Source organism: Lissotriton vulgaris, unplaced genomic scaffold (assembly GCF_964263255.1).
Source record: "Lissotriton vulgaris unplaced genomic scaffold, aLisVul1.2 SCAFFOLD_388, whole genome shotgun sequence".
In the NCBI taxonomy this organism is placed as follows: Eukaryota; Metazoa; Chordata; class Amphibia; order Caudata; family Salamandridae; genus Lissotriton; species Lissotriton vulgaris.
Genome location: NW_028250124.1, coordinates 683,986 through 696,646, shown reverse-complemented (window position 1 = coordinate 696,646; position 12,661 = coordinate 683,986). Strand labels below are relative to the sequence as shown.

Below are 12,661 nucleotides of genomic sequence, written 5' to 3'. Positions count from 1 at the left end.
CCCCTAATTCTCTGTTCTGCTTGCGTAAGTCTATCTCAGCTAGTTTGCGCTCGTGTTCATACGCCAGCCTCTTTTCCTCGAGCTCCCTTTGTCTCTGTTTTTCCTCTCTTTCTTCGCGGAGACGCAGGTGCTCTAAGCTTATTTTTTGTTCGGCCAGTTTAAGTTCAATATCCATTTTGAGCCGGGCCATTTCTAGTTCATGTAGTCGTGTTCTTTCTCGTTCCTGGATCTCGTCTTGCGAGAGACCCGTTCTTTGCTCCTCGGGGGCCGTGGTGTTTTTCCCTACTGCTGTGATGTTTTGGTCGGTGGTTCCCACGGCCCCGGTTTCTGCCCAGGACTCTAGGGCCTGCTTGAAATCGTCTTTGGTACTTAGACCGGTGGTAGCGATACCTAGTTCGATGCAGAATTGTTTTAGTTCACGATGGCTGTACTCGTTCAATTTCTCCATTTGAAATTTCTCGGTGGATCCGCTTTCTTTGGTTGTCATTGTGATTTCGTCGTGGGGTGAGCTACTCTCTGTACGATTATGCGGTGATTCGGATCGCGCCGCTGGCCACCAATGTTAGACGGACCGGGAGGGTCGGCCGAGGACAAGGGGAGAGGTCTCCGGGGAGAGCCGTCTCCAGTGATCGTACAGACAAGTAACTTCCCCCCCACAGACGGACACCACACCAGGATAAGGTTCAACGATACTTTATCAGCAATTCTTTAGGTACGGTAGAAGTATACAAGGAGGTCTGGACTCAGGGGTCCCCTCGATTCTGGTCTCTGGATTGGGAAAAGGGTAGCGGGACAGTCTTGTTACCAATAGATGAAAATAGCTCTCAATCCTCGAGCTCGGCGTTCTAGATGATCGGGCCGCGGCGGAGCCAGCAGGTCCCGAGATGGATGAAGGAAGCGACGGTCCGTGGCGGAGCCAGCAGGTCCCGGTGAAGATGGTGGTTACAAACGGTCCGCGGCCACGCCAGCAGGTCCCGACGACGATGAAGGTTACGAAGGTTACGGCAGCGCCAGCAGGCAGGACGAAGGTTCGCAAGGCAGGGCTACGGCAGCGCCAGTAGTCCGACAAGGATGAGTTCTTCACTGCGTCTCTCGACTCCAGGATACAACTGCCTTCCTGCTCTGGAGCTGCCCCAGTTATAGGGCTAGTGCGCTTTGATGTCCGGACCCTCGCACTTGGAGGTTGGGGGGTCCGGGATGAAGGGGTCCAGACACCCAGCAGGGGGGTGGAGCCAGCGCCCGGGGAGGTTGTGGCGAGCGGCACCTGGCGAGGGAGAACCATCGACACCTCTTTCTCCCATTGACCTGCCAAGTAGTCCGCTCACCTCCTGGGTGGATGGTGGTGCCAGGATGTCTGAGGCCTAGCCAGGCCCAGGGTTGGGTCGATCGGGGGCCACGCGGCCTCGTGGCGGAGTGTCCAAGATGGCGCCCAGGCTGGGCGCGCGGGCCAGTACTGGATCGGGCCCACAAGGTCGATATGTTCAGAGGCAAGGGTCCCGGAGGGGACGGAAAACGTGAAGGGGTGGTGTGTGACACTTGAGGGACCGGGCTCGGGCCTGGTCGGGCAGAGGGGGAGCGGCCCTTCACGTGGCCTGTCCAACAATGACTCTCTACCATGTTCCCTGAGCCTGCTGGGATTATAGAGTGTAATAATTCCAGCAGCCCATTCTGGCCTAAGGGGAGCAGGTAGCCTTGCAATAGTGAAAAACGAATTTGGCTGTAATTCACTATTAGGACATGCCACACACATCAGGGCTTGTCCTACCTTACACTTACAATGCACCCTGCCCTAGGGCCTACCATAGGGGTGACTAATATGAAGTTAAGGGAAGGTTTAGGGGCTGGCAAGTGTGTGCACTTGCCCAGCCAGCATGACAGTACCAGACTGCACGCAGGTTCTGCAATGGCAGACCCTAGACACATTTTAAGGCTGCTTCTGTGGGTGGCGCAACCAGCGCTGCAGGCCCACTAGCAGTATTGGCATTTACAAGCCCTGGCACTCCTGGTGCACTTTACTGGGGACTGACAGTAAATCCAATGAACCAATCAGGGATACCAAACACAGTTATACTTTTCAGAGGGAGCACTTGCACTGCGGCACGGATTGGCCGTGGCGAAATGCCCTGAGCGGCGGACACCAGCAAAAACAGCAAAACATCTGAGGCACAACAGCAAAAAAGGGGAAGGGAAACTCACGCCAAGGTGCCAGGTCTAACAGCAGATTTGTATTCACGGAGTGCCTTTTTCCAGAGGACTTTCTTGTTATTACAGTATCCATGTCTCCACTGTCTCTCGGCCTGTTTACAGGTTGATTTGAGGATTTTCAGGGAGTCGTTGTACCAGGGAGCAGGTGCTCTACCTTTAGGTTTGCAGAGTTTTAGAGGGGCGACCGAGTCCGCGATGGATGTGATATTTGCGCTAAAGGATCTGTAGTTGTATTCTACCGAATTGGACGAGGAGACACTATCTTCCACCTCGAAGACTTTGGTGGAGATGCTGAGTTTTTCTAAAGCTTTCCAATTACGATAAGAAAATTGTGGTGGCAGGTGAGTCTTGGGCTTTCTTATTGTGGCGTTGTTAATGTAAAGTTTAATGAGCGAGTGGTCTGTCCAGCTCATAGGCAGGATGTCGCCTACTTGCGTTAGACCCGAACTCGAAAAGATGAGGTCGAGGCGGTTGCCAGCGGAATGGGTGGGGTCCTTTATCAGCTGGTGAAGCCCCACACTGTCACAGGACCGCAGAAGATTGTTTAGACCTGTGTCTAGGCTGCCGTTTGGCCAAAGGTTGAAGTCTCCTAGAATGATAAGTTTATTGTGGGAGGTTGCCAAATTGGTGATAGTCGTGAGGAGCGCTTGCTGTTGCAAGATGGAGAAGGCCCCAGGTGGTCGGTAGCAAATGATTACCGTGAAGGTGACTCCTAGGTGGCAATTTATAGTCAGACCGAAGAGCTCAATTCCGGGTACTGAATCTATATCAATGGTGTTCACTTGCCACGAGGCTCGGAAGATGACACCGACACCTCCACCGCGGCCCCTGGGTCTAGGGAGATGGAGAATGTTAAAATTTAGAGGGCAAGCAGAGGCTAAGTCAGTCTCACAGTTGGCATGTGTCCAAGTCTCTGTTAAAAAAAGTACATCAAGATGATGTGAGTCTATAAGGAGGTTGATTTCGGTGGCATGCTTCGGTAGCGATCTAACGTTCAAGAGGCCTCCTACAAGTAGGTCCTTGTGGGTGATGTCTGTTAAGGGAGAAGCAGTCTCTTCAAAGGTGAGCTTACCTTCATGAGCATATCCTCGAAGGTTGAGCAGGGCATCGCGGGAATAGCAGGGGGACAGTGGGCTGTGTTGGGCAGGGTTTGTGGCGCTAGGCGCGTCCTCGTCGCGGACGAGCGCAGACGAGCTTGCCTTAAGCGCGCCTTCGGCGCGCAATCGGTGTGCCCACTGCGCTCGTCCGCTGCGCTTCCGGTATTGACACATGATTTATAGTAACAGCAGGTGGCGTAGGAGGGGTCGTGGCCAGCAGTAGGTGGGCGTGGCTATCGTCTCCCTTTCGGCGGTCAATGGCGCCAAGGAATGAGTAGATTCTGCTTCCCCACAGCTAATAATCAGCTGTTCAGGAAGTCTGGAAGTGAGCAAGGTACCAGGTACCAGGTACAGACTATACATTTTAATTCTTGATTATTAGGTCGTTCCTAAGACTTTTTTGTTTGTCCTCAGTAGAACACTGGATTCAACCCATGGTGATGCTATCTTAAACTAAACCTAGGACGATGCTTTGTACTGATTGAAAAGACGAAAAGGATACTTGTTTAATTGAAATGATTTTTCTCTGCTACTGACAGCAACCTTTCTAAAGTATATGGAGATTATATAAATGGAGAACTGACATCCATTTCTATTTCTAATACCTTCCCTTTTTTATTGACATCATTTCACAGGCATTTAGATGACGGATCTTGTTAGTCACTTTCTACTACTGTATGGTACCTCAACTCAAAATAAAAAGGGAGAATAAATGATTTACGAATTTCAGGTACTACTTGTGAAACTTTCTTCATGATAGTTGGAGAATATTGAAAAATCAAGAGTGTGTCCTTTTCTATCTCTTAGATTTCACTCTAAACATCAAGCTTTAAGTCGAGAAAATACGTAATTGGTCCTTTGCAGTACTATTCGTTTAAACTTACAGAGAGTAAAGGTACATAACGTGTCTCTTATCTGCGACTGTTAGCTATTAAAATCTATTGTTGCATGATTTTTCACATTTTGTGCCATTGGCCTTCGAATCTAGTATGTCTGCAGGATTTTCAAATCTTCTTTTTTCATTTTTCTTTTTTCACCCTCCATCACTCTTCCGTTTCCATATGACTTCAAGTTGGACACATTTTTGGACAATTCTGGCTTTCTTGGCATCCTCTTTTCCACACACAAATCCTTTTTCATAAAGGAATCATCTAATACGGCTTTGCTTTTTTTGAACTCTATTAGAGAACATCACTGCATGTAATTTCTTTCCTTGGCCACAAATTTCTAAGCATGATATTGTTGAATTATATCATCTGATGTACATAACAAATGAATTATATTATGAGCACTTTATTGTATTATTCATTTCTGTCTACAGCCTTGAAAAAGTTACACATATGTAACGAAACACGTGTCGGCTGTCACCGGCTGTTTTTCAACCACCACTACTGGGAAGACCCTAGGACTAGGACCCCTGCTTGGCCTCTACTCTTGATCTTGTTTGTAGTGCTCAATGAAATAACAAACTATGACCCTAATGTGAACACCACATGTACTGCCTTTTTGATTTCTAGATACCTTTGAGTATACATTAAATGGAATAAGTTAAATACTGGATATTTTTGATGGGTCTCTTCTTGATGGATATAACTACAATGTACTTTTGCTTATTATTCAAATGTTGTTGTAGGACTCTGAACACTGGCCATTTAGCTTAATATTCAACGACCAAATTTGCAAATTGCAAAACATTAAATTCTAGAGTACCGAGGTACAACTAATCTTTAAGACATTTAACTACAGGTATTTCATACCTGTGAATCAGACATATTTCTCCTCTCACTACAGTACTGGGGTCTCTGGGTGGGACAGTGACTTGTCTGAGGTCACACAGTGTCTTTAACTCTCTCTGCTCTCTCTGCAGTGCTGTGGTCTCTGGGTGGGACAGTGACTTGTCTGAGGTCACACAGTGTCTTTAACTCTCTCTGCTCTCTCTGCAGTGATAGTGTCTCTGGGTGGGACAGTGACTTGTCTGAGGTCACACAGTGTGTCATTAACTCTCTCTCCTCTCTCTGCAGTGCTGTTGTCTCTGGGTGGGACAGTGACTTATCTGAGGTCACACAGAGTGTCATTACCTCTCTCTCCTCTCTGCAGTGCTGAGGTCTCTGGGCGGGACAGTGACTTGTCTGTGGTCACACAGTGTGTCATTACCTCTCTCACCTCTCTCTGCAGTGATGGGGTCTCAGGGTGGGACAGTGACTTGTCTGAGGTCACACAGTGTGTCATTAACTCTCTCCTCTCTGCAGTGATGGGGTCTCTGGGTGGGACAGTGACTTGTCTGAGGTCACACAGTGTGTCATTAACTCTCTCCTCTCTCTGCAATGCTGGGGTTTCTGATGGGACAGTGACTTGTCCGAGGTCACACAGTGTGTCATTAACTCTCTCTCCTCTCTCTGCAGCGCTGATGACTCTGGATCCAGACACGGCTAATGAAGAACTGATCCTGTCAGAGGACGGGAGACGCGTGACAGGGACATACAGACCACAGCCCCAGCCGGACAATCCCAAGAAATTCACTACCTGGCCCACTGTTCTGGGGCGGGAGGGGTTCACCTCAGGGAGACATTACTGGGAGGTGCAGGTGCTGCAGGATGGTTCATGGCAGGTGGGGGTTGCACAAGGGTCTCTGGGAGGGGGAGAGTTTACTTTAAAGACCCTTGAGCGCGGGGCCTGTGATGTGCTGCTGTTGGATGGTGGTAGTCAGTACTGGGCTCTCTCCTTCATTCCCGCCATCCTGTCCCCCGATCCGCTCCCCCTGAAGCTGGGGCTCTATCTGGACTATAAGGGGGGGCGACTGTCCTTGTACAACGCAGACTCCTTGGAGTATCTCTGCACCTTCAATCACAACTTCACAGGGGGGGTGCACCCCTTCTTCTGGGTCAGTGCGGAGGTAGACCTGCGCCTGGTTGAATAGAGCCCCCCCTCTTCCCCCTTCCCCCTGGAGCCACCCCCGTCAGTAACAGGGCAGAGACAGACTGGAGCCCTCTTTGAGTTTGAAGGGAGGCGGGGCAGCGGAAGTCGAATAATCAAGCTTCACTCACTTCATTGCTATTGCATACAATGTACACATTGTTTCATTAAAGAAAAAAACTCAGTACAAAAGTGCATAGACAATATACATATAAAAACTATTCGCTTGTCTTAAGGTGTTTAAATCAAAGGCAAAGAATATTTTTCTTTTAAAGTTCTTCAATCCTGGCATTCGCCCAGATACCCCTGGATTATTTAAGCGTGCAATGTTAAAATGATGATGGTCGAAAACCCGAGCAGGGCCCCTTGTAGGTCGGGCGCTACCGGGACTTTAAGTTTTTCGGTAATTGAGGTGACGGTCTTGCCCCAGAAAGTAGGAAGCTTAAGAACAGCGGGACGTAGGACCCGCCCCTGTGGAAGCCCACATCGCAAGCATAGCGCCGATGTTGCTGGAAACATTCGATTCAAGTGGTATAATAAATTCCAGTTGGAATAAAAACAAAAAAAACATTCTTTTTAAGTTCGGTCATCGGGCAGCTTTATGGGCCATAAGTGTAATAACAATTCCCAGAAGCGAAAACAATTTTGGAGCCGGTGCTGCAGTTTCGTGCAAATAAAGATAAAGTACGGGAACCAGTTGCCCAATCCTATAAACTAAAGTCGACTAAAGTTATCACGTTGCCAGTTTGACGCATTAGCGGTCCTTTCGCTCTTATTGAAAGCGATCCCTGGGGATCCACCGCAGGCTAACGTTTCACCTGCTCACCGCCTCTACCCAAGCCTGAGATCGAACACAAGACACTAGGTTAAAAAGCAAGGCATTGTTGCTTCACCTCACGTGCACCTTGTGTATCCTACCTGCCCCAGGCAACAACACGGTCTTCGAAGCCAAATAGTGATTTGCAAGGAAATTAAACTCAATCAACATACACATTTCCTGCATAACAAGGGACAGTTGGTCCGTGGAGAGATCGGTTCTCAATCCACCTTCACCCCATTTAAGGTTTGTTGTTTTCATTCCCGGTTCCCCCTCCGCGCATAAATGAATGGTTTACTCCGCCTCGCGATGGGAGCGGTAAGGTACATAGGCGCCGGATTCCATTTCCCAATAGACTGGAGCACCTACACTGTTAGGGAGTGGGCGTTGTTGGCGCGGAAGAGTGAGGTGACTGGGAAATCTGAAATAATGCCACCGCCATGTGGGAGTTACCTGGGACACCAAGAGTGTAGTATTCTCTTTATATCTATCATAGGTCTGTTCCATGGAACCTAGCATGTTTAGGTGATGAGTTTTCCTGTGTACTCTGTTGCTGCCTGGTAGCTGATGGTTAGGGTGTTAAGAATAAACCTGACTTTGATCTACAACTTACATCTACGTTTATTTACAACTTTTCATTGGCGACGAGGACGGGATGAATTGAAAGGATAGAAGAAGAACACCCTAACATCAAGCTAAGTGGTTTGACACGTTTGTTGAGCTATTTTTTAGACTTTGAGAGAAATTGGAATGAAGATTGGCGTTAATTACATTTACTTAAGGAATTAGAGTATTACGACGTACATTTTCGTCTCCTATACTGACTTTGAGCTTCCCCAGCGGCAGAAAATTTTAATGGGAGACTAAAGGATTTCCCCAGCGGCAGTTGGTTAAATAAGAGGAAGTCTTCAGAAGGATTTAGGAGGGTTTATGATTATTTTGTCGTGAGGAAAAGTTATATTCCTTCCCCAGCGGCTGAAAGGTACAAAGGGAGGTTTAAAATTTTGGTTTCATTTCGAAATTAAAATTGTGGGCTTCTCCTGCGGCTGTTTTGAAGTTCGGGTTGGGAAGGAATGGAAGCGAAGGTGTGAAAATGCAGCATTATCCTGATTAAGACAATTTTGTTGAGTTAAAAGCTTGAGAAACTTTGGTATCTGTTACCGTTTTTTCTTTTTGTGTTGAACGGCTAATCTGCAGGACGAGCTCTTCCTTCCTCTGCGTTTTTTTCAAGTCTGATGACGTTGTGGAAAGTGGAACGGGTGTCGGCGAAGAGCATGCATGACTCATCGTGAGATCTCAGGGCGCGAGTTCAAAGGGCACGCATCAGTCATTGTGAGAGCTGGAGCAGCAGTTTCTCTTTGTGCTCAAAAGGAAACGTCATCTTTGAACTGCCTGAACCCTTTCGTGAAATTAACACGTGTGCACATTCATTTATAATATAAATGGATTTGTATGAACCAGGGAGGAAATTGTTGTGGTAATTCAGGAAAAGGAAAATGCTATGTTTTATTTTTGTTTTCTTCTTACACTTCAATTGTTTGTTTTAAATTCGTTTTAAGCTGAAGAAATATGTCCATGTTATGAGTATTAGCGTGTAATACCTAACAACTGGCTAAGGAAGATAAGAATTTCATTCTAGTTTAAAGGAATTTAAATACTGATTTTGACAAAGTTTTGTCTAAAGTGTGGCATTTGATCAAGAATGAGTTGTCTGTGGAGAATGGTGTTCTTTTAAGGGGCTCTAAGTTAATTCCACCGAGTTCTTTGAGGAAAAGGTTGGTTGAAGAGGCACATCAAGGTCATATGGGAATTGTAAAAACGAAGGAAAGGATTCGTTGTTCTTTTTGGTGGCCAGGGATGGATTTGGAAATTGAAAGGGAGGTGAAGGAATGTTTGCATTGTAAAGTAAGCGATAAAATTTTTGTTTCTCGTACTGCTCCCATGATTTGTTGTAATCTTCCTTATGGACCTTGGGAGGATATTGCTATTGATATTGTAGGTCCACTTTCAGGTGAACATCAAACTCCTTATTTGATAGTTGTGATTGATCTCTATTCAAGGTGGGGTGAGATCTCCTCTGTTTCAGAGGTAACCTCTTCATGTGTCATTGATTTTTTAAAGGAAATTTTTAAAAGAGAAGGTTTTCCGAAATCTCTGTTGTCAGATAATGGTCCTCAGTTTTGCTGTAGTATGATGTCAGATTTTTTGTTATCTTGTGGCATTCAACATAAAAGATCTTCTGTTTATCACCCAGAGACCAATGGAACCGTGGAAAGGTTTAATAGGGTGATAAAGGAGAATATTCAACTTTCTAGGGTTAATGCGTTGGATTGGAAGGAGGAATTGCAGAAGTGTATTCTGGCGCATAGGTTTTCACCACAGATGTCTACTATGAAAACTCCATTTGAGTTGTTTAAAGGAAGAACTCCTAATACTAGTTTGAGTCCGGCGTGGATGTTCTGGGGCAAAGGTGTAAAGGATAATGGTATTGGTGAATGGAGACTAAGGGAGTTGAAACTGCGTCTGAAAAATAAGTTGTGTTTTGATGAAAGGAAAAGAGTAAAAGAAGGAAGAGTTGAAGTTGGGGATGAAGTAAAGGTCAGGGCTCCAGTAGGTTCTTTGTCCTGGTCTGAATACTCTTGTCCCATGAAGGTTATCAAATGTTTTAGCAATTCTGTGAAGTTGGAAAATGGTAAGATATGGAATTTGAATTGTGTTGCAATAGTTAAAAAATGCAATTCTGATATGGATACTTGTGCACGTCAAACCATCTCTTCTAATGGCACAATGGTGCCTCCAAATAGATTTAGTACACGTGTTAAGAAAGTACCATCTTATCTCAAAGATTACACCACTTGAAAGTTCTTCATATTTTCTTGTGTTGTGATTCCTTTCCCTGTATACTGTTCTATGTTGTAATTTTGATGCTTGCTTCATGAAGTTGTTTTATTTGTATTATATCTGCAAGTTCTATCTTGTTATAACAAAGAGGATGTGTAGTATTCTCTTTATATCTATTATAGGTCTGTTCCATGGAACCTAGAATGTTTAGGTGATGAGTATTCCTGTGTATTCAGTTGCTGCCTGGTAGCTGATGGTTAGGGTGTTAAGAATAAACCTGACTTTGATCTACAACTTACATCTACGTTTATTTACAACTTTTCAAAGAGGAAATTATTTTTCGAGAGGCTCAAGGCGATTTATGCTTTAACGAATTATTAAAAGGCGATGGGTGCTTTTCAGTGGAATGTTTACTACAATCACGTCATGTTCCGGTCACTGGGGCTGGCTAGTAATCCCAGTTAAAACCTGCAGAGGACGCAACGCCACAAGATCCTCTGTGGCCATTTTCTTCACAGCAGAAAACGGTGATGTTTGTGCCAGGGTCCGGGGAAGGGCCTAAGGGTAAACAGCTGGTTCCAATCTTCGCATGAAGGATGGGGAGTTTGGAGAAGCCAATTACCGACTTTCTCACCCCACCTCCATGCCTGCCAGAATTGGTTCTGGAGTTCCACCCGTGCGAGTATGCACTGACCCTCTTAAAACAAGTGAGGCTGTCGCAGAAGAATGCACCCCTCTTCTGTGAGCAAGTGCACACCACGAGTGAAGTTGAGGTGTTGGGGGGGGGTGGCGGGGGATTGGTGTTCTTGTAAGCATTACAGATTTAGCCAGCACAATGAGGGAACTCTCGCTGTTGCAGGGTGGGGCCTGCCGGCCCCACACTGAGCGTGGGCTGCACTGTGTGAGAAATGCACGAGGATAAATGTGTTCTAGCAGCTGTAGCACACGCAGTAAACACCGTCCCAAAATAGAAAAAAAACAAGCACCGCCTCTCCCCTACCTGCTCCACCGCCGAGGAAAGAGGATACTGAATCCCGCCCCTCCAGGACTCCCTGACCTGCCTCATGGTTGCCAAGGCAATATTTCTAAAAATATTGTCGTGCTACCGTAAGGCAGGTCATGGAGTCCTCGAGAGGCGGGATCCAGAGCAGACAAATCTGCTAAACAGGAGCTTTTTCCAATGGCAGGCCTCCGTTTCCAGAGGCCTGCCAATGGAAAAAAGGGGCGTGGCTTCATGCCATACTGAAACCCCCTGCTCACAATATCTCTTTGCCTGCAGCAGGGCATGCCCTGCAATGCAGGCTTCGACCTAAAAACCGAGTGTTAGACGGACCGGGAGGGTCGGCCGAGATTACGGGGAGAGGTCTCCAGGGAGAGCCGTCTCCAACGACTGTACAGACAAGTAACTTCCCCCCCACAGACGGACACCACACAAGATGGAAGGTTAACGAGACTTTATATGCAATTCTTAGGTTACGTTGGTATGATACAAGGAGGTCTGGACTCAGGGGTCCCCTCGGTTCTGATCTCTGGCTGAGGAAAGGGGTAGCGGGACAGTCTTAGTTACCAATGAGTACAAAATAGCTCTCAATCCTCGAGCTCGGCGTTCTAGATGATCGGGCCGTGGAGGAGCCAAGCAGGTCCCGAGATGGATGAAGGAAGGACGACGGTCCGCGGCGGAGCCTGCAGGTCCCGGTGAAAGATGACGGTTACAACGGTCCGCGGCCACGCCAGCAGATCCCGACGACGATGAAGGATGAAGGTTACGACGGCTGTGGCAGCGCCAACAGGCAGGACGATGGTGCACAGGACAGAGCTACGGCAGCGCCAGTAGTCCGTCCAGGATGAGTTCCTCTTTACGTCTCTCGACTCCAAGATACAACTGCCTTCCTGCTCTGGAGCTGCCCCAGTTATAGGGCTGGCGTGCTTTGATGTCCGGACCCTCGCACTTGGAGGTCGGGAGGTCCGGGATGAGGGAGTCCAGACACCCAGCAGGGGGGTGGAGCCAGTGCCCGGGGAGGCGATGGGCGAGCGGCACTGGGCGGGGGAGAGCCATCGGCACCTCTTTCTCCCATTGACTTGCCAAGTAGCCCGCTCACCTCCTGGGTGGAGGGTGGTGCCGGAATGTCTGAGGCCGGGCTAGGCCCAGGGTTGAGGTCGATCGGGGGCCAGGCGGCCTCGTGGTGAAGTGTCCAAGATGGCGGCCCGGGCTGGGCGCGTGGGCCGGCAGTGGATCGGACCCACGAGGTTAACGTGTTCGAGGGCAGGGGTCCCTGAGGGGACGGAGGACGTGCAATGGTGGTGTGTGGTACTTGCGTGACTAGGCTTGGGCCTGGTTGAGCCGGGGGAGAGCGGCCCTTCATGTGGCCTGTCCAACATGCGTCCCCCCCAGCTGAAGGCGGGGAGAGTTACCCATCCTCTTGGGGACTCTCCTCGTCGAGGCGGAAAAACCGGGACAGGCCATCCGCGTTGGCGTGGTCTGACCCAGGCCGGTGTTCGACTGTGAAGTCCATACCTTGCAAGGAGATGGACCAGCGTAGCAATTTTGGGTTTTCCCCCCGCATATGCATCAACCACTGCAGGGGTCGGTGGTCAGTCTGTACCCGAAAGTGGGTGCCAAAAAGGTAGGGCCGGAGCTTCTTGAGGGCCCATACCACGGCGAAGGCTTCCCTCTCTATGGTGCTCCAGCGTTGCTCCCGTGGTAGGAGTCTCCGGCTGATGAAGGCCACCGGTTGATCAAGGCCTTCGGTGTTCACCTGAGACAGGACCGCCCCAATGCCCTGGTCGG

At 48.3% G+C, this 12,661-nt stretch overlaps 1 pseudogene; it reads left to right on the top strand.

Annotated features, from left to right (window-relative positions):
• The first annotated feature begins 9,225 nt into the window (after positions 1 to 9,225).
• The window catches only part of LOC147663361 (uncharacterized), a 129,958-nt pseudogene continuing 126,522 nt past the window's right edge, over positions 9,226 to 12,661 (top strand).